The sequence below is a fragment of the Brachycentrus maculatus genome, unplaced genomic scaffold, assembly GCF_059751285.1.
Source record: "Brachycentrus maculatus isolate JH-2025_06_01 unplaced genomic scaffold, ASM5975128v1 h1tg000136l, whole genome shotgun sequence".
Taxonomy (NCBI): Eukaryota; Metazoa; Arthropoda; class Insecta; order Trichoptera; family Brachycentridae; genus Brachycentrus; species Brachycentrus maculatus.
In genome coordinates this window covers 1,187,860-1,212,190 of record NW_028280889.1, presented here as the reverse complement: position 1 = coordinate 1,212,190, position 24,331 = coordinate 1,187,860, and the positions used below count along the sequence as shown (strand labels likewise).

Sequence of the window (24,331 nt, the reverse complement as noted above, 5' to 3'; positions counted from 1 at the left end):
GGATTGCAACTATGAAATTTAATTTATGTCAAAAACGGCTTGAGTATGCATTACTGTAAATATATTAATGCCTTTCACCTTTTACCACAGCCAAAATATTTGACCTACTTTCATATAATATATGTTGTATATAATACAATATATACTCGTACACTACACACGTACCTACTATACACACTAACAAGGTGTTATAATGATACGTATTACACGATACATACAAAACTATAGACCTTTCAGGTCAGTACACATACTATCGTAAATGTATTTAGTTAGCGTAGCCGTTTTTTAGCAACCGGTACTATTAATTAGACGTTGACGGCATCTGGCTCGTTGGTCTAGGGGTATGATTTTCGCTTAGGGTGCGAGAGGTCCCGGGTTCAAATCCCGGACGAGCCCAATATATTTTTTAATAATAAAAGAAAACATTAATTATGTATCAAAAAAATAGATTTTTTCTTGAACGCAGATCGCAACATATTAAAATAAATTCTTTACTTACTAATTATATAATACATAAAGGTATGATCAATATTATATAATACATAAAGGTATGAAAAATACGCTTAAAATAATAAAAAGTTATTGTAATTTAATTTACAATATGAAGAAAAATAAAATTCTTGGTTTTTAATAGCAAAAACCTAATGAAATTTCACTGACGGGATTTTTCTTGTGTACATATTTTGGACCTAATTTTATAAATAATAAATACATACTTAAAGAAATCATAGTAATAAAAATTAACATCACTCGTGATTTTTTTTATTGATTTTACAAAAAATACTTTATTTATAAAATAAATTAAACAAAAAAAAACATTGTTTTCAATTCATTTTTATTTTTATATCTAATAAAAAAAGCTTTAGGTACAGTTGACAGATTTTTATATATATTTTTTTATACGTATTTTGCATTTCATTTATCATTTTTGAATTACACATTTTATGTTAACAAGAAAACACCTTTTTTTAATTGTCCGTGTAAAATACGTTTTTTACATGACAAAAAATATAAAAATGTCACTTCGACAAGATGACAACTGTAATAGGAGGGCATAAGACCGAGAACGTTGTGTCTCCAGCAGTATTTGGAATACCTCTATCTCTTTTATTGCCAATTGTTTTTTACGAGAGCGAGGAGATGCGAGTGCCACCGAATAAATGTATCCTGCGCCTCGTCGCGCGCTCCACTGGGTCGGAAGTCGTAACATTTGCATAAGCGCTCTTTGCTCCTCTGCACTCCTGGCTTCCTGATACTTAAATATGGACTGTTTGAGGACTGTTAGGAAAATTAATACGAGAATGAATATAAAAAGTTTTATTACGACTGCAATATGAATAAAATTTAATTTGTAAGCGTAAAATTTTGTATTTGTATTAACAAAAAGAAAATAATTTATGTAGAAAGAAAACAAGAAAATTTAAAATAAATGATGATTGCTTCGCAAATCTCCAAGTTTTTTTAAAAATATTTTTTAAACTGCCATTAATCATTTATGAAGTATATTTATGAATGTCAACAATGTGGCTAAGACAGATAGAGAAAAATTGAAGCGTTAGTTAGAGTTGTGATGTAGAAGAAGAACAGAAAGAATTAGCTGCATGGAAAGAGTGAAATGTGAAGAAATTTCAGGAAGAGTTAAAGATGAAAACTTGTTGTGACTAACATCCTTAGTGCGTTCTGCAATCTTTCATGCATACTGATCCTCGGATACACCAAAAACCGCATGTAATCAATTTTTTATGTAGTCGTAAGTGTGTGAACAGTGCAATAGTAGTGACTGTTTTCTAGTGGTCTAGTTGGTCATGTTGGTCTAGTAATTTTCCCGACGAAGAGACGTACCCGTCTAGAAACCGGTAGATTAAAATCTCAGTGAGAGGTTATATACTAATATTCTTAACATTTTTGGGAAAAAAGTAAATTTAAAAATGAAAATGAAAGTTGATATTTATTGCATATCCTGAGGCAAAACGATATTATCTATGCGGAAAATATGAAAAGAATATCATGAGATCTGAGTAGAAAAGCTTAAAGAGAAGGCAGTCGTTTTATCGTACAATGATCTTAAAAACCTTTCTTTGAATAGAGAGCGGTCGAATTTGATGCAGAGACAAGAGTCTAGCTCTAAAATTTAATGAGAAGAAGACCCATCCCAATGAACTTAGAACCGATGGTTGTCAATTGTCTCACAGGGTGAGCCGGATTTATTATTTCGGATTTATAACTTTACTCTTACATTTAGTTTTAAAAAGAATATGCAAGGGTAAAAAATGTAATAATGCATGTTTTTTTACTTTAATTAAAAATATATTAATTTTTCCACAAAGTGACTGCCGAATCAATTAATGAGATGTATGTTTAATCGCTAAAAGATTTTTTCCACTGAACCCTCTGTGTACCAACCTAATGTTAGGTTTATAGAAACTCTTAATATAATGTGTAAATAAAGAGAGATAACAATATATGAAGAACACAAGGGTTACAAGTAAAGAAAGTACCATACTTTACAAAAGGGTCCATTGGGTCAAGAACGGTAGTTATCGATAGTTTTTGTCTGCGGTAGACCGAGGGTTGAGAAGGCACAGTTTATGAGCCTATGTGGATTGCACGCCACTGGTACCTACATAATATAACATGTTTAGATAATAATTCAAAAATGTATACTTATGCTTATATAAGCATTTTTTAGTTTGTCTATTTTTAGTTTCCCTTTATTTTTATCAAATTGACATGTTATGCAGAAAAAATCGTTAGAGCACGATTCGAAAACTCTTTACACGGAAACGTTATACCGATGGCTGGCCATGATAAATGCCATCGTTTTACTCTCCATGTATAGATATATCAAAAATACAATAATACGTATATATTATAGGATTGTTAATAACAACAAATACAATTGATATTTAAGCAAATTAAATGCAATATAACATCTATTTGTTATTAGTTTTTATTCAAACCCGTGGATGGAAGTATCTGTATCTGTAGCTTCCGAAACTAGTCCTGAAAAGTAAATATAATACTCAAGTGGTAAAAAACAAGTGTTTTTATTTACAATTTAATCATGACTTACCACAAAGTGAATTTCGAAACAAGAAATAAAATATCTATTTGAAGATGAAAATAATTGTCTTGTAAGTTATTTTCATCTCCATAACTTTTGACCGTTCGACAAAGGAATCTATGCACAATCTTAATTAATATATCAATTTTGTTTAAATATTTTATGGTAAGAGAAAAAAACACATTTTCATTAAATAGTAATTTATATAAGATAAATGACCTTTAAAAAACATATTTTCATAATACCATTAACATTCTCAAGTTATTCTCTTGAGTAGTAAGTTATTTTCTAAATCTGAAATCCAAACGCAACCACGGTATGTTCAAGCAGTGATAAATATCTCAGAGCTCGAATACCATACCCGAAATAACAATTTATGTACTAGACCAAGTTTAGTGATTAATGAATTTTAGATGTACATATTCCTGCCAATATTATTATTACTAAGGACAAGTTTTGAAAGCCCAGAAGACTGTAAGATCAGATTCGGGAAACTGCCGAAGTGAAAATCGAATATTCATTTCTGGCGTTCCTGAAATACATCAGATATGGACGAAAGTATAGAGATTTGTTTTTGCGATATCAGGGCGCGGGCTTAGTTTTATCGGGAAACGTGGATTTAAATTGAATTTTTGGCATTTTCCTCGAATAAACATTGTGTTATCAGCTAAATCAATCCATTTATTTCCTCATGAGCCGTTAAAAGTTTGCTCAGCGGATGCTATAGAAGAGGTATTGCAAACAGGCAAAAAACGAAATTTTATTTGAAAATGGATAATATCTTTCAACGGTGATTAACATTGACAAATAATGGGTTGTCATAAATGTAGGATTCATTCGGAAATCAATGTGCGACTGAATTTTACTATATTATTTATTGATTCGGCATTAACTTTGTGGAATGACATGTTGATTTTTTTTTTAAATTAAACACTTGAATATACCACTTTAATTTTTAAAGTTTTAAAAAATATAAAAATTTAAATTTTACAACAAACTAGTTGACTATCCCTGATATAGAACATCTTACTGACAATGATTGATGAACATCATTTCTTTATTGAGACGTCAAATTTATTTACTGTCATCAGAATATACTTTACACAGGAAATGTAAATAAAATAAAACAAATTCAGTCAAACTGAGTCAAAACAATTTTTCTTTCAAATGGCCCATACCTTTTTCGCTACCAGGAGCACATATCCAGTAATGGGTGTACTCCTATATGTACGTAGGTACATGACTGAATAAATTTCGGGGAGTAACATCCTATATTGCTAATATCCTTCAAACGCTCCCATATGGCGCCATTGTGCCAGACGATATAACTTATGGAGCGCTTCGTGGGAATTACGAACGAACAGACGGATAACGAGACCTTTTTCTTTTCATGTTTTCCTGGTGATTTAAAAGGGTGTGTATCAAGAGGACAATAACATACATATTTACCATACGTATACGCACATGTATACGATGATTCACAAAGATGTTACGCGAGTCCGAAAGTCTCAATTTGTAAATTCCGAGAAAAAGCATATAGGAAAGTTTAATAAACGTATATTTTCCGGCAATTTTTTGCCATGCGTTTATATGTAAACTAATAATGTATGAAAGCCTGTGAATAATGGCCGGCAACATGACAAATTTTTCAGTGTATCAGGCGTATACTTCCCTCAAAATAGTATTGTATCATTTTGCAAAAAGCATTGAAGATTTAGAATTGATATTTTTTAATTCTGTGACATACGGAGAGAGAGAGAAAAAACACATTCATAAATTCATCAAATGAGATGGAAAAATAGTTATTGCAAATGTCTGCCAAACTTATGTTAGATGTTGAAACACTTGATCGGACAAATACGAATATATGAGAACATTGATTTTATTAGTAGATTGTAAAAAATATGAAAATATAAAAAGTTACATTAGTATGGTTTCATTTCAAAATGGATTGTTTGTACTGTAATGAATAATTTGAATTTACTTAATCTCGACATGATAAAGATTCAATACATTACCATTGCATTCTCACGTAAATTGGTTTGGGTTTTTAAATTATTACCGTTTATAAAATAATTTCAATTCTGGTATAATGTCACTTATAAAAACTCCTTCGAATTTAACAATTAAAAAATGCATACATAAATAAAGTATTCATCTAAAAATTAATTTATTTTTTTAAAAAAGATCTAGTAAATGGGCAGTATTTTTTATTTCCTATTTAAATCGTTTATTGAGATCATAAATGTGTATGAAAATATTTCAAATTTTGACTATTTCCGACATTTTTTATTATTGGAAATGTTACGAGGGTTAAGTTTCAAGGGGTGGCTCATTTGCAAGGGTACGTTTAAGGGATGATTTCAGAGAAAGCAATTCCTTCAAATGGGTAGCAACAGGTCTCAGGAGTATTAGGAGATCAGCAGTGAAAAAGGTTTGAACAGGATTAGATCGCTTCGATCAAATAACACAGCATTACTGCGGATTCGGAGCTCGCGCATCGCTAAGCCTCGGGGATTTGGTCGAGATATCCTGGTCCCCTGGTATTTCAAATATATATTTTTGGGCATTTTTATTTATTGCGATGCCATACAAAAGGATTTAACAGAAGAAAGGATTTTCCGGAAAATAACACGACATCGAATCGCCATTAAAATTTTATCACATTTAAAAATAAAAGTAAAGGAAAATAATGTTGTTAAGTTTTTGAAAATCGCATAATATGGACAATTCCAATTGCTGTAACATTGTACAATTAAATGTCGGAATCAAGTAACACTAAAACAACTTCAGATAAAACAATAATTAATAATATACTGTTTCAAAATACGTCACCATTATTATCAATGTTTCCTTTTACAAAAAATGTTGTTCCTTAACCCCCTACCTATATTTATTAACCTATATGTATATACACCTAAATATATTTTTATTCGTTAGTTTTAATTTGTACCAGAAGATGAAAACAATTGTCGTTTTCGAAACTAGTCGTAAATAAAAATAAAACTCGATAAAGTGGATTATTCAAGTGTTTCATTTAATTAAAACAAGTAACACTTATTATCAATATTCCTGCAAGCCAAAAATAATATTTTTTAAGTAAAAAACAGAAAAATTATAAATTATAAACAAACTGACAGACTAAACGAAAACGCTCACAGAGCATATACCACATAGTTGAAAGAGCTTTAAGTTTTAAGCAATAAAGCTCTATAATGTGCTATCATTCTTCGTAAAGTCGCCAAACAACAAATTTAATATATAATATATATATATATATATATATATATATATATATATATATATATATATATATATATATATATATATATATATATATATATATATATATATATATATATATATATATATATATATATATATATATATATATATATATATATATATATATATATATATATATATATATATAAATATGTATGAAAATGGCGTTTAACTAGTGCCGTGTATTGTATTAACGATATTATAATACCAGGGAGACAGCAAGTTTATCAGATCGTAATTTGCCGCCCGATGTGTGGAGCTCTGTATAGTTACTGAATGTCATGCATGGAATATGACATGATAAATGCGGAAAATGGAGCGCTGATCAGCCGATAATAATGCTATGTTTCCATCGATATGAAAGGGAATAAATGCAACTCATTCGTGTACCCGACGAGATGTCATGCGACATACTATGTCATAAATCGTGCTTCATTAGTAGGTAGAGTAAGTCGGGAGTTAAACCTCCCAGTTATTGGATATATTGATTTAATATGTAAATATTATAAAGTGACAAAATGTAATAATATTACGTTTTTATAAAATAACAACTATAAAGTTTTTTCCACATTTATTTTTTTATCAGCGACCGGGTTTCTTCATGACCGACGTCATGAATCTGGTGTGAGGCTAGACCAAATTCTATGTTATATCTTTTTCAAACCCTTATCCCCACCCCAATGGTGTATAGGGCACTGTATAAAATGAACGCAGTATCATCTTAATCGTTAACACATAAAGAAAAGGTGATCACCCTTTCCTTTTTCTGAAATTTTCAAAATTTACATTCATTTTAATGACATCGTTGAATAGTTTTCCTTTTGTGATTGGACATGTTATAAATCTGCATGTTTCAGGAGTTTTGTTCGGAATTATTATCCATTCAAAATTAATAACCCCTTGTACCGAACTCCCGAACAATATCCCATTGTTGATTATATGGACAGAAATTGAAATAGTTAACCGAACTTCCAGAATACAATTAGCGCCGTAATTCAAAAGCTGTCCGAATTAACGAAATATACTACCCGTTGTCTAAACCACGTTTTTGGAGTTATTTTACCCTCCACTCTACTCTACACTATTCTCAATTTCTCTTAATACATATTTATTATCAACTCTTACTCACGTATTTATTTATATGAACAATTGTTGTAATGATTAACCTTACATTCAAAAAGTATTTTATTTAGATACGATATTCTAAAACAGGAAAAAGGAATAAAAAAAACAAAAAACCGTGTCGAGTAGGGTCAAAGTTGTTTTTTCTTGAATATTTTTTTGATATTTTGTAACACATATCGCTCACTCCTTTCAACAACGTAATATATCAAAAACATGACTTTTTAGAAGATCGTTTTTAAAGTTTAAAAATACAATGAAATGTTTTAAAAATAAATATCAAGCCACTTATTGAACTTTTTACTGTGAACAGATCTTTTGATGTAAAACCTGAATGTTTTTTCTCCATTTGAAGAATATTTAGTATATTTAAAAAAATAATTAAACAATACCTTTTCTTCAAAATGCAAAAACAACACTTTCTACCCTGGAGCGGGTAAATATTAAGCTAAAAATATGCCGTTTTTTGCTGGGATATAGTTCATTTTCTGGGCATTCTATTTTATTTATTCTTATGTCTATGTTATTGGCAATTAGACGTGAGTAAAAAAATGACATTCAATTATTTAATATTAAAATATCACTTTATATTTACTTTTTTATATACACGTATAAGAATACAAAATTTTGAAATATGGCGAACTGGATTTTTCCTAGAAGGTATTGTTATTATTATTATTATAAAGGTCTGGCAAAGATAAATCAATTTTTATGATAAGAAATATGAAGAAGATTGCTGGTGAAATCTCACAGATATTAACGATAACCTTTAATTTTTTTTTAGAGAAATATTTGTGTGTTTATTATTTACACAAATATTTCAATTTCATACTATTTATGTGAACCTAAGCGGCTCATTATTAGAAAATGGTATCAAATTATGGTAGAGTGGGTTCGAACCGAGAAACTTTGACTTAAGAGTCTGCGACACTAACCACGGGAACACAACCCGACACTATTAAATCTTATAATATTTTGAACATGTCTAATAATTATTTTAGCGACATCAGATAATTGTGAGATTAATCCGTGTATTCAAAAATCCTGTTAAAATTTGACCTCATAATGAAAAGTCCACACCAAAAAACCAGAGAGATCGGTCTTCACCCCCTGTCCTACCCTCATCCAATTAAAATCTGCTTCCAACATTTTTTTAAACATGGACCCACAGTCGGGGTGAGAAACCAGCGGAATTTAGGGCGAATATAACCATTTGGCTACTCCAATACGGCCTTTTGACTTGTGGCATTTTTTCAAATAAATAAATATAAATATCTGAACATTCAAATAAAAATTCAGTTCGAAAAATTCAGGAAGAATGAAAGCAGAACGAACGCTGTTAAAATGCGTTTCCTCAGACAAATGTGTGATAAATTATTGTATGACAGAATTTAAAACGAAGATATAAGAAAGGAATGTAATGCTGAACTAGGAATAATTGAAAATATTAGGTTGTGTGGATATGTGAAGTGAATGGATAACGAGAGAATGACTAAAACAAATATATTTGGCGAATGTGAGCGGGAGAACAGAACCAAGACTGCCGAAAAAGATTTGGCACGATCAGATCAATCGGAACCTAAAATCTGGTGGTGTCAGAAGTTTGCAAAATCGGAGGGCATTAATGATTAGATATATCGATGTGAAGGAAGCGAGGAGTGTATGTCAGGACAGAAGGGTGTGGCGTTCCATCTTCTCTGTCTACACCTGCGGAAAATGGCGTGCTGGTAGTAGTAGTAGTAAAAATTTAGTTTCCGTATATATTTGTGTCCTCAAAACTCTAAATATAGTCGATTTTTACAAACGTGGCACTATGTTGAATCAGATAAACGAAGGCGGTCTTTCGAAATGAAAAGGTTCACCGGAACTGGTCTAGACCAACGGTAATTTACTAGAGTCACATAAATGAAATACATGAAAGTTTTTTTTAGTGTGGAGTTTTGCCTACGAGGTACAATTTTAAAGGCAAACATGAATACATACACCCATAAAAACAGTTTTTTAGTCATTGCGTTCTTTCAAAAAGTATATTAAATACTACGTTTTTGAATTTTTTAGTCGAAAATTTCAATCCTAACAATAGAACGATAATTTCACTAACCGATTCGGCAGTCACTTTTCCATTTTTATCGATTTTTAATTTAAGTTAATAATTTAAGTTAATTCCACTACTTCTTGAAACCTATTGTGACACGTCTTTCGATGCATTCCGCATCATTTTCAAACACCCGTATATAAAACTAACTCTATTTTTTTTATAGTTGTGTCTTTTGACGTTAAAGGATGAAGAGGGGGTAAGAACTGTTTCTTATTTTGATGAAAACTTCTTCTTCTTTTTCTTTTAAAAGATCCTCAAAATCTGTCTGTGCCACCGCCTGTCGATCTTGGGATGTTGACTACCAGCTATCTCTCTCCACCTTTTTGGAGGTCTGTCTGGGGGTCGACGTCCTTCAGGGTTTCCTTGAAGGGCGATATGTGGAAGTCTGTTTTCTGATATTTTGTTTACATGCTCATTCCAGGATCGCCTTCGTTGTCGTCCCTACTTCACGATATCTCCCTTCTTAAACATGCTCTGGATATCAGTGTTTCTTACGCGGTCTCGCAACGTGTTTCCGGTTATAGAGTTTTCATCATTAAAACGATAAGTTTAAATGATTTGTACTGACTATAGTTTTACAAAATACACAATAAATAACTTACCTTATTTACCCAATTAATTCGTGTTTATCATGATTAACTTTAAGTGAACATTATGTAGGAACATGTAGACAGAATCCTGAGGGAATTGACGAAGTTACTGTTATAGGAACTGGCAAGCCAAGCTTAAGTGCTTTGTGAACTTCTAAGAAAATGGCTGTTAAAATTCCCAGGGAATTTGATATTTACTAGTCAATATTGATGTGCAAATCTTTACAAAGATATCGTTCATCTTAAAGTTTCGAACTGACAAGGGATTTGGGGTCGCGAGGGTTGCCTAAAGGGCATGTCAATTTGAGAGTTTAGTCAATATTTTTTTCTCTTTTTGACTTGTTATTATATTATTAGTTTTCCATCCTATTGATCAAAATACTTCAGGGATCTTTTTTCTATAAACTGAAAAAAAAGTATTTTATGTTTACGAGTAAGAGGAAACTTTTCCTCCATATGTTTTCTAACCCTTATCTACGCAAAATGGTATATAAGGCACTGCATCTTTCGACGCAGTGTGTTATCTTGATCGATAATTGCCTGATGGCAATATAATAAGTCTCGCGCTTCTTGTACCAGTCCAGGGTGATATTAAATAAATATGAGAGTGAAAAATCACTTATATTTATTTATATCTCCGCTGGGAATCCAACCAGGGTCATTTGGATAGCCAAACGCGCTAACACTACAATACGGAGGCGGACAGATTTTCCTTCATTAACAAGAACAAAAGATAATAAAAACAGTGCATTTTAACTCTCAAAAGGAAGGTGCATAATCTTGCTGTTTTATAAATATATTATCGTTCTCATAGACAAATTGATCAATCTCGTGATACAGTTCACATGAGTTCACAACAGCCATGTATGTTGGAATGAGGAAAGCTTTTATTGAGCAGACCCTTGAAGCGATTTCTCAAGAAAACGGTTATATTCATAAAATCCAATAAATAAATAACAATGGTACAGACGTTCTAAAAATACTCAAGATACGTCTTCTTCACCTTCAAACCCTCATCGATACCCGATGGTGCATAGGGCACTACATCATATAAACGCAGTGTTATCTTGATCGTTAACACATGAAGGAAAGGTGTGGGAAACACATGAGAAAATCTAGTCCAGGGTAATATTGAATAAATATTAGAGTGAAAAAATCCCTTATATACATTTGACCCCCTTTCCCTGGGGATCGAACCCGGACCTCCAGTACGGTAGCCGAGCATGCTGCAATTACACTACGGACGCGGACAATACCTAAGGTACGTACTTTATATAATCATTCGACGTTGTGCTACAAAAATAAACAACTAATTGAAGAATATCAATAACATCGGAACAAGAATGACGTAAAAAAACAGTTCATTAATATTTAGTAGTTGAAAATGTAATAATAGAAATTTCCAGTGACGGTACTCGTGGTTAATTGAAAGGCTTCCATGTTGTCGAGTTGGAGTTGCCAACGTAACGGAGACAGTTATCAGCTCCAAGTTAATTGGAAATCGTGAATCCAATATATTCACCAACCGTGTATATTCTCCTGGTAAGGTTCATTTGGAGCGCACAAATAGTCCAATGTACAAGACGAGACTTGACCATCTCATATGTGGTACACAGAAGAGAAGTAATTCAATTGATATTTTTAAACTATATATTTTATTCAAACCCTAGTGAATGCGAAATAGTGTTTAAAGCATCTAAATTTGATGCATTTTTGTAGTTGATTTCACTTAAGGCCCAGTATTCGTTAAGTCGCAACTTAATTTTCGGGTAACATTTTACTTAATTGATTTTTGCTTAAAACATGGTTTTTATATTGAAACCATAAGTTTTTCTTCGTAATAATTATATAGTTTTGAAAAGAAAAGAGTTACTGAAAGGTTAGTAGTTGAAAAATATTTTTTCTATATATACATTCTCAAATATAAATAGAATATATATTATTTTTAAAAAATCAACCGTGGAAAGACATGCTACCTCTATGACGGTCGGCAGGTGTTTGAATTCTGTGTTGCGTTGTATCCCCTTAATATTATTGTTATTTTATTGTACACAAACATTGTATTTAACCCTCGAATGCCATATAAAATATATATGGTCTTCGAGGAATATTATAGATTTCTCATATAAATAATATTTTATATGGACAAGCTTATGACCTGTCTGAAGGCTAAATCCGGTTAGTGCCCGGAATATTCCCTTTTGTATAAAACGATTATTTGTCTACGTTGAGAAATATATAAAAGACTTTTTTACAAAGATTTCCGTTAAATTAAATTAAAATAATCGAACCCGGGACCTCCAGTACTGGAGACAAACGCGCTGACCACTCCACTACAGAGGTGGACGAATGTAAATATATAAACCAATCCACAGATTAAATTTAAACAACCTAAAATATTTGATTGTCTAGTTTTTTAAATTGATAAATATTTAAATTAAACAATAAAATATCGATTTGGAATCCGTTAATGATGTTAAAATAATAAACAACTAGGTGAAAAAAACTTAAAATAAACGAAAAATATTAGAAAAACATAAAGGAAAAAACAAAAATCGTAGAATGAAAGGAGTGGGTCGTCAAGAAAATGTACCAGGAAAGCATAAACGTGTAGCGCCTTCGAACTGAAAAAACTCAAGTACTTGTTTTCCTGAATGCCTAGTAACCTGCCAGTGTATAAAAATGAGCCGGTAAATTTTCACCCGAAGTTGAACAATACTGTCACAGTCCACTTATCCCAACTAGGGAATGTTGATACTTGTATTGTGTAGGTGTATACACATACGTATTGAGATTTATATTCTAGCAATCTACTGTCAGGGGTTCCTAACTTTTTTCGGAATTGTTTTTATTTTATTTTGAAAAAATATTTGGAAGCATTCAAGGAACCCAATTTTTATTATATTTGTAGCCAATAGTGCACATATTCATTCTTTTAACCTTTATTCATACCCAATGACATATAGGGCATGTAATAGAATAAGACAGTGTAATCTTGATAGTTAAATACCAAGCCATGTTCATAGCCATTGCGCTTTGGCATCGGTTTAAAATTAGAAAGAAAAAAACTATCAATGAGTCAATTTACAGTCAGGAATCGACTTGAAACCTCATGTATAACTAAAAGCGCTATTAACTATGCATAATAGAAAAGCTGTTGTATTGTCACTGTATATTACATGAAATTTTAGTTAAAACGTCAGGTTAACTTCAATCACAATACACCACAAAACACATTTTTCTTTTCCCTATCCGCACCTATTGATCCATAGGATGCCATATGGGTTCGAGGGGGTGCTATGTTGATCATAAATTATATGGACGTAATTAATTTATTCTTGATTTTTAGGTTAAGGAGTGAAATGTATAATATTTGGACAGATATAAATTAGGACCGATAATATTTCTATACAGATGAATAAGTAAAGGAGATCAGAGTTAATGTTAGTTTTGCTCTATTGGAGAGGAAATACAGGAGGAATGGGAAAATGCAATGTATCAATATCTAGGATACTCGAGCTTGCACATCCGTACTCGTATGAACCTTTTTAAGTTGAGTTGAGATCCTTGAGGAACAACAGCAAAATATTAATAAATAAACAAAAATCAAACCTGGGCTTCCTTTTTGTTAGCCAAATGCATTAATTCTACACAGCGATTTAAGACAAAAAGTTAACGACATAATTTGATAATATACTAGACGGTTAAAGTCGTAAGAAGAATTTTTCAAATAACAGAAGCAAAGTTATGTCGAAGACCAAAAAGTTCAAAAAAGGCATTGTTAATACGCTGGTTTTGTACCACTGAATCTCGTACAGGTCGTCAGATGAATGTTTGCACCTAAACACTTGACCCGGCAATCTTCATGCGACCCTGTTACTGTCGCAAACAATGTCAGGCTTTGTATCAGGAAAATAGGAACCAGCAGAGGTAGTATTTTTCATCAGTCTATAAAACAGAAGGCATAAATTGTGTAAAATATAGAATCATTTTATTCCAATTCTAACAGAAAATTATTTCCAAAAACCGTATCCGTTATCTTTCTGTATTCCTGGGAAAAGAAATAAACGTTATTGGAAGATCATTAAATCGATGTATGTATTACATTTCTGGAAAATTTACGCCGATAAAAAAAGTAAGCATTTCTTTTGGCAATAAATTCAAACACCGTGATCATATCGGTAATGTTTTGTGATCGAGTGGAAAATTTTCAGTGTAATGTGGCGAAAACTCCTGCGTCACGCTGTTTTCCTGATAACAAACAATTATTTTTATCAGGAGTTTTAAAGGTTTGAAACGAGCTTACTGTGGCTTTTTTTATTGATTTATACCATATACAAACCTTTAAACTTTAAAAATGCTTAATCTGTTGATTTTGAGTTAGTAATAATAAATTGAGAATGATTTTTTTGACACGGTCGTCAGAGCGTTTAAACGATTTTCTAAAAACACGTTCCGTATGAAATGTTGTTGAAAATAACTTCAATAACTTAAAGATTTGTTTGTTTATTTATTTGATCAACAACAGCAACATATGTAAAACAAAACATTAAAAATATATACATTAAACAAGCCAACTATAGTTAACCACAGAAACACAAAGATTAGTACAAAATGTTTAGTGTAGATCTAGCAAATGAACTATGAGAGAAAATGTCCATGTGTGAAGTGTGTAAGAGGGTGTGTGTGTATGTGTTGATGTTGATTTATGTAGATGTCCATTTTATTATTTGACCAAAAATTAATTTTTTGATTTTGGTGGATGATTATAAATTTTCTTATTATACCCTCAAATGTAAGCACGATGCTCTAACATCATGTTTTGTATATGCTTTATTATTCAGTGTTGTTTTGATATTATTATATAAGAGAGTATCTCTAATGTAACATTCGTTAAAAATATTAAATACGGATTTATTATTTGGAATAAGTTTAAATTATCAATTTTTACTTAACGGAAAACTAGCAAGACGTACCAAACTAACGTCAAGCGATGTTATCTGTCATACCGTATTATGATTTCGTATCGTATAATTTGGCCATCTAAAATTAGTCAAAATTTGAAAAAAAGGTAAACAGTAATAAACTAATATCGAAACCATAATTTGTGTAAAACATACAAATGTACTTAAGATTTATTTAAAGGTCAAGTCATGAATAATTTACAAAATTTAGAAAAACATATAAATTTTAATTCAGATAAAACGTTAATTAATAATATACTATTTCAAAAAACCATTATTATCTATGTTTCCTATTACAAAAAATCTTGTTCCTTAACCCCCCTCTATATTTTTTCCCTATCAACCTCTATTATATACCCCTAAATACTTTTTTCTCGCTAGTTTTAATTTTTACCAGTAGACGAAAATATCTGTAAGGTTTCGAAACTAGTCGTATATAAAAATAAAACTCATTATTGATATATTCAAGTGTTTAATTTTTTTTAAATAATCAAATTTATAACACCTAAGTAAAAATAGTAAAAACAATTATTGAATATTTACAAAGGTAGGTAGATATTTTGAACTGTCGTGATATAGATCTTCAAAAAATCATAAAAAAACGGAACGCATTTTAAAATCTTCAAAGAATATATTTTTTTAGGATTCATAGTACATGAGTCCCGTTATAAGTGGAAATAATGATATTTATAGATTTGGCGTTTAATTTGTAGAACTCCATTTTAATTTATGTAGGTATATATTGAATGTTAAAATCAAACACTGATTTTTTGAGTCGACTAAATTGTATTTTATTATAAAAAAAAACACATAAAATCTATGGACTATTATTTAGCCTTGTTATGGCATTCTCAAAACAGTTGTCACAGATTTTATTTTTATGTGTTTTGAACAATAAAATACAATTCTTTTATTAATTGATTCGGCAGTCAATTTGTGCTAAAATCTATCCATTATCAATTAATGTTTTACTTGGTAAATACCACTATTTCTTAAAATCTAATGTGACACGTGTTTCGATGCATTCCGCAACGGAGTTTGAAAATGATGCGGAATGCATCGAAACATGTGCCACAGTAGATTTTAAGAAATAGTTGCTAAATAAAACATTAATTAAAAAAAAGATAATTCAATAGAATCAGTGTTTGATTTTAACATTCAATATAGAAATTATGAGATTTAATAGAAAAGGATAGGATATAGCGCTTGATTTCCGCTTGATTTCTTTTATTATAGGGACTTCAAACTTGCCAATTTTTGACACGTTTATAGGATACAAGCATATAAAATAATTTAGTAATTTATTTAAACAGCAGTCAGGGTAGTAGACGGCTCCAGCGGTTGACGTGTCTGCTAATTGCTTCGGATTACGTTCGCAGCCAATCATTACGTCACCGTGTTTACAGTCGCCGACCAAATTAGAGCGGACCCGCCTTTGTTTGACAGCTTGTACTAGTACACACACTGACCATATTACGAATACGTTCAACACACTTAATATATGCGTTTGTATGTACATAATATATGAGTACGGCTTGGGCAATATAGATTACAAAAGTACATTCAATTTAATACTGAAATAAACGTTTTTTTTATCGGTCAAAATATCCGCAAAAATAGTAGGGTTACATATTTTAACATAAAATCTATAATTGCAATCGCAGGTATATTTTCTTTAAGCGCACTATTTACCGTTAAACTATTTACCGATCTCTTAAAATACAAAATACCAAAAAATATATATAATTAGTGTGACCAACTTCTATATAACTAGAGTAAAAGCTCGTTCCAATTGAATTGTATCAGTCGAAATCGGCCTGAAACCTAAACTAACTGAAAAATTAAAAGAGATTCAAATAAAGACATACCTGAAAACCTCGAAATATAAACCTTGTGAACATGATCTGAACTAACCTGAAAAAATTAAGAATGACTAAGAAATTAAGAATTATTTTTTTAAGTTTAAAAAAAGCAAACTTAAAAAACGAAGCTTCTTTATTACCTTGAAAATCTGCATGAAAAAAAAAAAATCCCGAAACACTGTTTTATAAAGCAAACAAAGACTTATCTGACCAGGAGAACATGAAGCGCTGCTGGTTGCTGCAATTTATAGACACTTCACATCCAACGGTGCTCGCATTCGAGTGGATTAATCAATTAGAGCTTGTCATACACTACAGGAGGGGAGAGGAGGCTGCCAGGAGCGAAGAATAGTAAATAGAGATAAGTACCAATATTATCATTATATATAACGAAGTTGTCAGTCAATCGAAAACACTCGCACTTTCTGTTCTCCTAATGAAGAGTGTATCCAAACCGAATTATTATTTTAGCTCTTTGGGCGGGAAAAGGTGTTTTACCTGAAAAATGGTAATAGATTTCATATAATGTTTTCTGACCTTCTTTTTATCCAATTGTGTACAGGACACTGCATCAAATCGATGCGATATTATTAACTTGAAGAAAAAGTAATGAATCCTACGCTCTAGTGTTTCTTGGATCTATAGATTGTGAAGAGCGGAATATCTATAGATAATAGCAGGTTCCAGAGATTGCAATTGAAGGAGTTCAGAGTAACGAACTACAATATGTGAAAGAAAAAGGTGGCGGAATTCTATTAAGGCTCTAAATACGTTACATAGCAACTTAATTTTCCTTAAACCCTGGTAACATTTGAAGTATTTTTTTTGTTTTTACAACACCGTTTTCTTTTTGAAAAAAAGATTTTCTTCAGAAAAATACATAATTTTGGGGGAAAAGAGTTAATAAAAAGTCAGGCGTTTAAAAATGATATAAAAATATTTTCCTAAATATGTATCTTAAATACAAAAACAAAACATCTAATATAGGTATTCTATAATGATTAAGGAAACATTTTTTTATACCACTTGAGTTTTATGAAAGACTACTAGTTTCGGAAGCTAAACTTCCATCGTCAGTTCTGAATAACAACAAAAATATAAAATATAAAATTGTTCTATTTATAAGGAGAGGGGAAAGTAAGGAGGAGAGGGTTAGTTAAGGGTGGAGTTTGAAAACAAAGGGAAAATAGAAAGCAAAAGTGAAGAATTTTGAAACAATATATTATTTAATAAATTATTATTAGAATTTAGGTTTTTTTGAATTTCTAAAATTTCTAAATAAATCATAATTTGGCCTTTATGTGAAACAAGGTGTAATAATTTTAATTTATTAGAGTGGAATGAGTGATTTGTATATATTATGTGATTTGCAAATTCCGAAAAATAATTACTAACAAGACCGCTACGATGTTACATGTCTTACCATAAAGTTAATGCCGAAACAATAAATAAAATAGGTATTCTATAACAATCGGGCGTGGATAGACGTGTGACCTCTTCGACAGCCGGCCGCTGATTGAATTCTGTGTTTACGAGAAAGGCTTTAGTTTTGAAAAAAAATCCTTAGATAGGGCTCTCAAGGTTGCATACTCAAACAAGCTTGTGAATGGTAAATAAGCTATGTAGAAAGAGCGTTGGTAAGGGACAAACTGGTACAAATATACGTAGGCCTGTACTATATGAACCATTATTAGAATAGGAGTGAGCTACAAAAGTCCTTTTTTTACTCTTGTATCATTCCTCCTATACTTCGACGTGCTGCTTATTAAATTATTCTCTTGTGTATTTATTTCTAAATAATAAAATCATTTTCAGTAACCTTAAAAAAAAAAGAGTTTCAGATTCCATCACCTTTATACAATTTCTTTATGATATTTTGAAGTGTGTTTAAAAAAGGGCTCGTCCGGGATTTAAACCCGGGACCTCTCGCACCCTAAGCGAAAATCATACCCCTAGACCAACGAGCCATATCGCTGATTAAACCATATATTAAACATTAATTTAGATAGCATTCTGCAATACTGAAAAAGCAAACAATGTGCAATACATGTCGTAAAAACGGCATTCAACAATTTCACGTCATAAGTTTTATATTTCATTATTGCATCAGTTGGCTCGTTGGTCTAGGGGTATGATTTTCGCTTAGGGTCCGAGAGGTCCCGGGTTCAAATCCCGGACGAGCCCTTATTTTTTGTAAATATTAAAAAATATATCTCGAAAGGGAAAGAAACATTCGTGCCAAAAATAATATTCCAGCAGAGAAAAATATGCATTTAAAAATCCCTAACATAAAAACATTTATTTTTATTCAATTAAGATGAAATCAAGGTTGTTCATTTGAGATAATATGATTTTGATTTCTGAATTTTTACATATCGCTCACTCCTTTCAAGAACGTCAAAAATCAAAAAACATGCACAACTGAAAATTGACGATTTTTGATTTATGACGTTCTTGAAAGAAGTGAGTGATATGACATTTACTAAATAATAAATGTCGCCCAGACGTTAGCCTCCAATAAATGAGTTTTATATTTTAATTATAGATAAGATCTAAATAATTTAAAAAAAGATATTACTATCTTTATTTTTTTACAAATGAAATATCGAACGAAATATTGAGTTCATTGGGATGAGTTAAACCAGCCAAAGACAGATCGTAAGCTCTTTAATTTAAGACTTAATTATTTCCTGGTCACATATTTTTATTAGTAGTTTGATTTAGTTTTTATGCCATGCGATATGGCCCAAATAAGTGCTGCTTATTACGGGGATACAACGCAACACAGAATTCAATCATCGGCCGACCGTCGTAGAGGTTACACGTCATTTCACGCCCGATAAATAAATATGTACTAAAATTATTTATATAATTTTAAATTTTAAACTCCTAACCTTTCAATAACTCGTTTTATTTTTAACCATATAATTATTATAAGAAAAACGTATTTTTTCAATGCAAAAATGGTGTTTTAAGAAAAAAACAATTTCTTCAATTGTTACCTGGATTTAGAGAAAATTAAGTTAAGTTCTAACTTAACGAATACTGGGCTTTAAGCGAAATCGACTGTATACCGACCAAGAATTCGTAAAAAGTTATTGTTTTCCTGTAAAATTAAGAAATCTTCGAGGCTTTTGAAAAATCATATTAAGTTCATCCCCTAGAGGGAAAGTTATAGGACGTTATCATTTACCAGGAGTACAGGAACGAGAGAGGGTTATAACATTATCTTTCCACCCACTTTCCAGAAGGTTACTGACAGTTCACACAATCTGTCTTATGAAACTATATAGATGAGAGTATTAAACTCTTGTCTACAAACTTTAATATACATTCTATGCTAATGTAAAGATTTCAGATAATTTACAACATTTTGAGTGTGTCCAAATACTTGTTCACAAAATCTGGATTATCTCCAATTACAGGAGTTATTTTCATATTATTTTTTGACATCTCATCAAAGATGAAGAAGAATATGGAAGTCTGGGCATTTACGGGGCTTACGACCGTCATAGGCTGGTTTGAGTGATCACTTTACACACGTGTAACATTCACCAATTCTACCCATTATTGACAACCACACTACTCAAATTCTTGGAAGTTCTATATATATGAACCAATTTAGAAACTTTATTCTTGAATCACTAGAACTTCACTAGAGACATCTATTGGTGAGATGTAAAGAAGCTTTTTTATTAAGCAGAAACTCTTATATTAGTATGTGAGATCCTATGACGGTCGTAAGCCCCGTAAATGCCCAGACTTCCATATTCTTCTTCATCTTTGATGAGATGTCAAAAAATAATATGAAAATAACTCCTGTAATTGGAGATAATCCAGATTTTGTGAACAAGTATTTGGACACACTCAAAATGTTGTAAATAAATTATCTGGTCAAATTATAAGCTTAATAATAAAAATGAAAATGGTATTTTCTGGCGTTTCTCATGTGTGTGATTATAATCCAGGATTCGGATCTCACATACTAATATAAGAGTTTCTGCTTAATAAAAAGCTTCTTTACATCTCACCAATAGATGTCTCTAGTGAAGTTCTAGTGATTCATGAACAAGGTTTCTAAATTGGTTCATATATATAGAACTTCCAAGAATTTGAGAAGTGTGGTTGTCAATAATGGGTAGAATTGGTGAATGTTACACGTGTGTAAAGTGATCACTCAAACCAGCCTATGACGGTCGTAAGCCCCGTAAATGCCCAGACTTCCATATTCTTCTTCATCTTTGATGAGATGTCAAAAAATAATATTTCAGATAATGCTTAGTTAAGCTATATTGCTAACCAATATTGATCGATGTAAGGATAACTATATAATAGTTTGGTAAAAACACTTAGTGTTAATACGCGTTGGGCCATGAAAATCTATGCAGTGTAGAGTGCGTTAGGAACTTGAACACTTCAAGGCACGGTTCGGGCACGACATATTATATTATTTTTTTTAAATCTCAAAATAGATGAAGAAGAATATAAAAGTTTGGAAATTTACGGGGCTTACGACCGTCATAGGCTAGTTTAATTGATTGATCACTTTACACACGAGTAACATTCACCAATTCTACCTATGATTGACAACCACATTACTCAAATTATTGGAAGTTCTATATATATGAACCAATTAAGAAACCTTGTTCTTGAATCACTAGAACTTCACTAGAGACATCTATTGGTGAGATGAAAAGGAGCTATTTATTGAGCAGAAACTTTTTTTATTAGTATGTGAGGTCCAAATCCTGGATTTTAATCACATACATGAGACACGCCAGAAAATATCATTTTCAATTTATTATTTTAGCTTATAATTTGACCAGTATAAAAACCAGTGAAAATTTGACCAAGATAAAACAACGATAAAGATTTGTGAACAAGTATTTGGACACACTTAAAATTTTGTAACTTTAATATTTATTTATTTGTAGTTTTGTACCGACTTCTCTTGGTGGAACTACATTTTATATGATATAATAACATTTTTACTTATTTATTTTTTTACAAAAATGTTAATAATATTAGTATATAACCACTCACCGATTGGTAATATACTAATATTATTAACATTTATTTATTGATTTGGCGTTTGATTTGTAGAACTCCATTTTAATTTATTAATTAATTTTTAAATCAAACACTTAATTTTTGAGTCTATTAAGTTGTATTTTATTAAAACACATAATAAATAATACTGTGAAAATTGTTTAGCCTGGTTGTGACATTTTCAAACGAATGTGAAGATAGGCGAAACAATTGTCACAGTATAAATTTTTATGTGTTTTTAATAAAATACAACTTTGTAGACTCAAAAATACTGTGTTTGATTTAAAAATTTATTCATAAATATACATAGTATTTCTTATTATTTTTCTTATTTTTTATTATTCGTTAAATGAAAATAATTTGTCAGTACATCGTTTAAATATGCCTTTCAGTAAAACATCGTTCCCTCGCTAATGGATACGAGTATTTTTTTTTTTTTTCTTTATTTAAAATTCTTTTGCATTACATAAATTCAAAAACAAAAAATATTTATAAAAAATAAAAATAAATACAAAAAAAGATCCCACAAAGGCATGGCCTGTGTGTGGGTATACAAAATAAATAGTCATAGTACAGGGTATAAGGGTATAGGTTTCTAAGTATAATTAGTTAATACAAAATTCAAAAAACTTAAATTAAATACAAAAAATAAAAATAAAAATACTTGCCTCTCAGTGAGCAATTTTTTATTTTATTTTATTTTTAATTAAAACTTAAACATAAAAAATATGACATTGTAATTTTCTTGCGAAGAATGGATCTTGCATGCTAAAGCACAGAAAAAGAGATTTTCCGGAAAATCGCACGTGTAAATCACAACTAATGACTTTTTCAGACAAATTATTGCAGCAATTTAGCCGTTAATTCATTTTTCTAAGCATTTTCAGAACAACAAAAACACAAATAAAACAACACAATGGCGGTTGTTATTTTTTTCTGTATTCCTCGGAGGGATTTCAGAAAAACGAAAATGAGACTGACCAGATTGAAAATCTGGTATTTAAATTTATGTTTAAAACGACTCCGATTTTTAAAAGAGAAATACATCATTATAATACTCGAGGACGTAATAAAATACATGTGGAGCCGATTAACACAATTAATTTTGGAGTGAGGTCCTTACAATATATTGCCTATACCCAAATTAACAAGCTGCTTGACATGTATAAAATAGAACCCAGTCAGTTGAACACATTTAGGAGGCAAACGTAGTTAGAAAAAGGAGCGGAGGAAGACCGAGGAAAACTTGTCAAAATAAGGTATGTCAAATACTTGAAAGCGGCCTAGTCATGTGTCGAAATAATCAGCGGGTACGTATGAGGAGATGCATGAATGTGGAAGGGGCGAAGAATGTTTGCAAAGGCAGGGTAGTATGGCGTTCTATTCTCTCTACCTACTCTCCGGTGGTCTCCGGTGGAATGAATGCTACTTGACGAATGTTGGGCCTTAGTTAAACAAATAAATAGTACATCGTCATGATGAAACGTTATATTATATCCATTGTTATATTTTACAGTTACAAAACTTTTCTGGTAGAAGTGTAGTTTTATGACCTCATAAAAACTTTTATGTGTTTGACACACTTGACTCTAGAATTATCGACTATTTCAGTTTATACCTCACTTCTATAATACCAGAACCAAAACTTAACGAATGAACGATTCAATCAGGGCCTTCTATACACCCAATACCAGCTGCTGGTCTAAATTTGGTAATCACTCAAAATCTGCTGTCGGTCAACCTGTAATTTTATTTATCTTTTTTAATCTTTTTTTTTTTTTTGCATTTCGCAATACAATATATGTGTCGCCCTATTTTCAAAATCCGCCAGATCCATGTAAGTCGATTTTACAAAAATTGCAAAATTCTCCGGCAACATTTATGTGTATATCTTTAGATAAAATATTATGAAATAGAGAATTTTTAATTTTTTTTAGAAAATTTGTCAGTATTAAAAAAAAACACGAGACACAAACCTATAATGACGTAATTTTAATTCTTGACCTATCCCCGCTCTCTGATTGGCCGATATGAGTCAAAAGGCAAGTTCCTTGAATATAGTGGAATTCGAATACGCTGTTTTTAAGTATTTTTAGCAAGGTTTTTTAAGTATTTAAATATTTTGAACAATAAAACCCACAATTGGCATTCCGATAGAGTATTTATTTCAAAATCTTATAATATTGGATCTTGAGGATTTTGAATGTAGGCGATACATATGTAATTACAAGTTCAAAAATATATAAAAATATCATACAGTACATAAAAATATCCCACAAACGCATGACCTGTGTGTG

At 30.9% G+C, this 24,331-nt stretch overlaps 1 protein-coding gene and 3 non-coding genes across 4 annotated transcripts in view; 2 read left to right on the top strand and 2 right to left on the bottom strand.

Annotated features, from left to right (window-relative positions):
* Dpp10 (Dipeptidyl peptidase 10) overlaps positions 1 to 24,331 on the bottom strand; it is a 154,506-nt gene that overhangs the window by 84,877 nt on the left and 45,298 nt on the right. The window lies entirely within an intron of this gene.
* TRNAP-AGG (transfer RNA proline (anticodon AGG)) lies at positions 325 to 396 on the top strand. Its single transcript has one exon. It is a non-coding gene; the product is annotated as a tRNA-Pro (tRNA).
* TRNAP-AGG (transfer RNA proline (anticodon AGG)) lies at positions 18,881 to 18,952 on the bottom strand. The gene has a single exon. It is a non-coding gene; the product is annotated as a tRNA-Pro (tRNA).
* Positions 19,098 to 19,169, top strand: TRNAP-AGG (transfer RNA proline (anticodon AGG)). Its single transcript has one exon. It is a non-coding gene; the product is annotated as a tRNA-Pro (tRNA).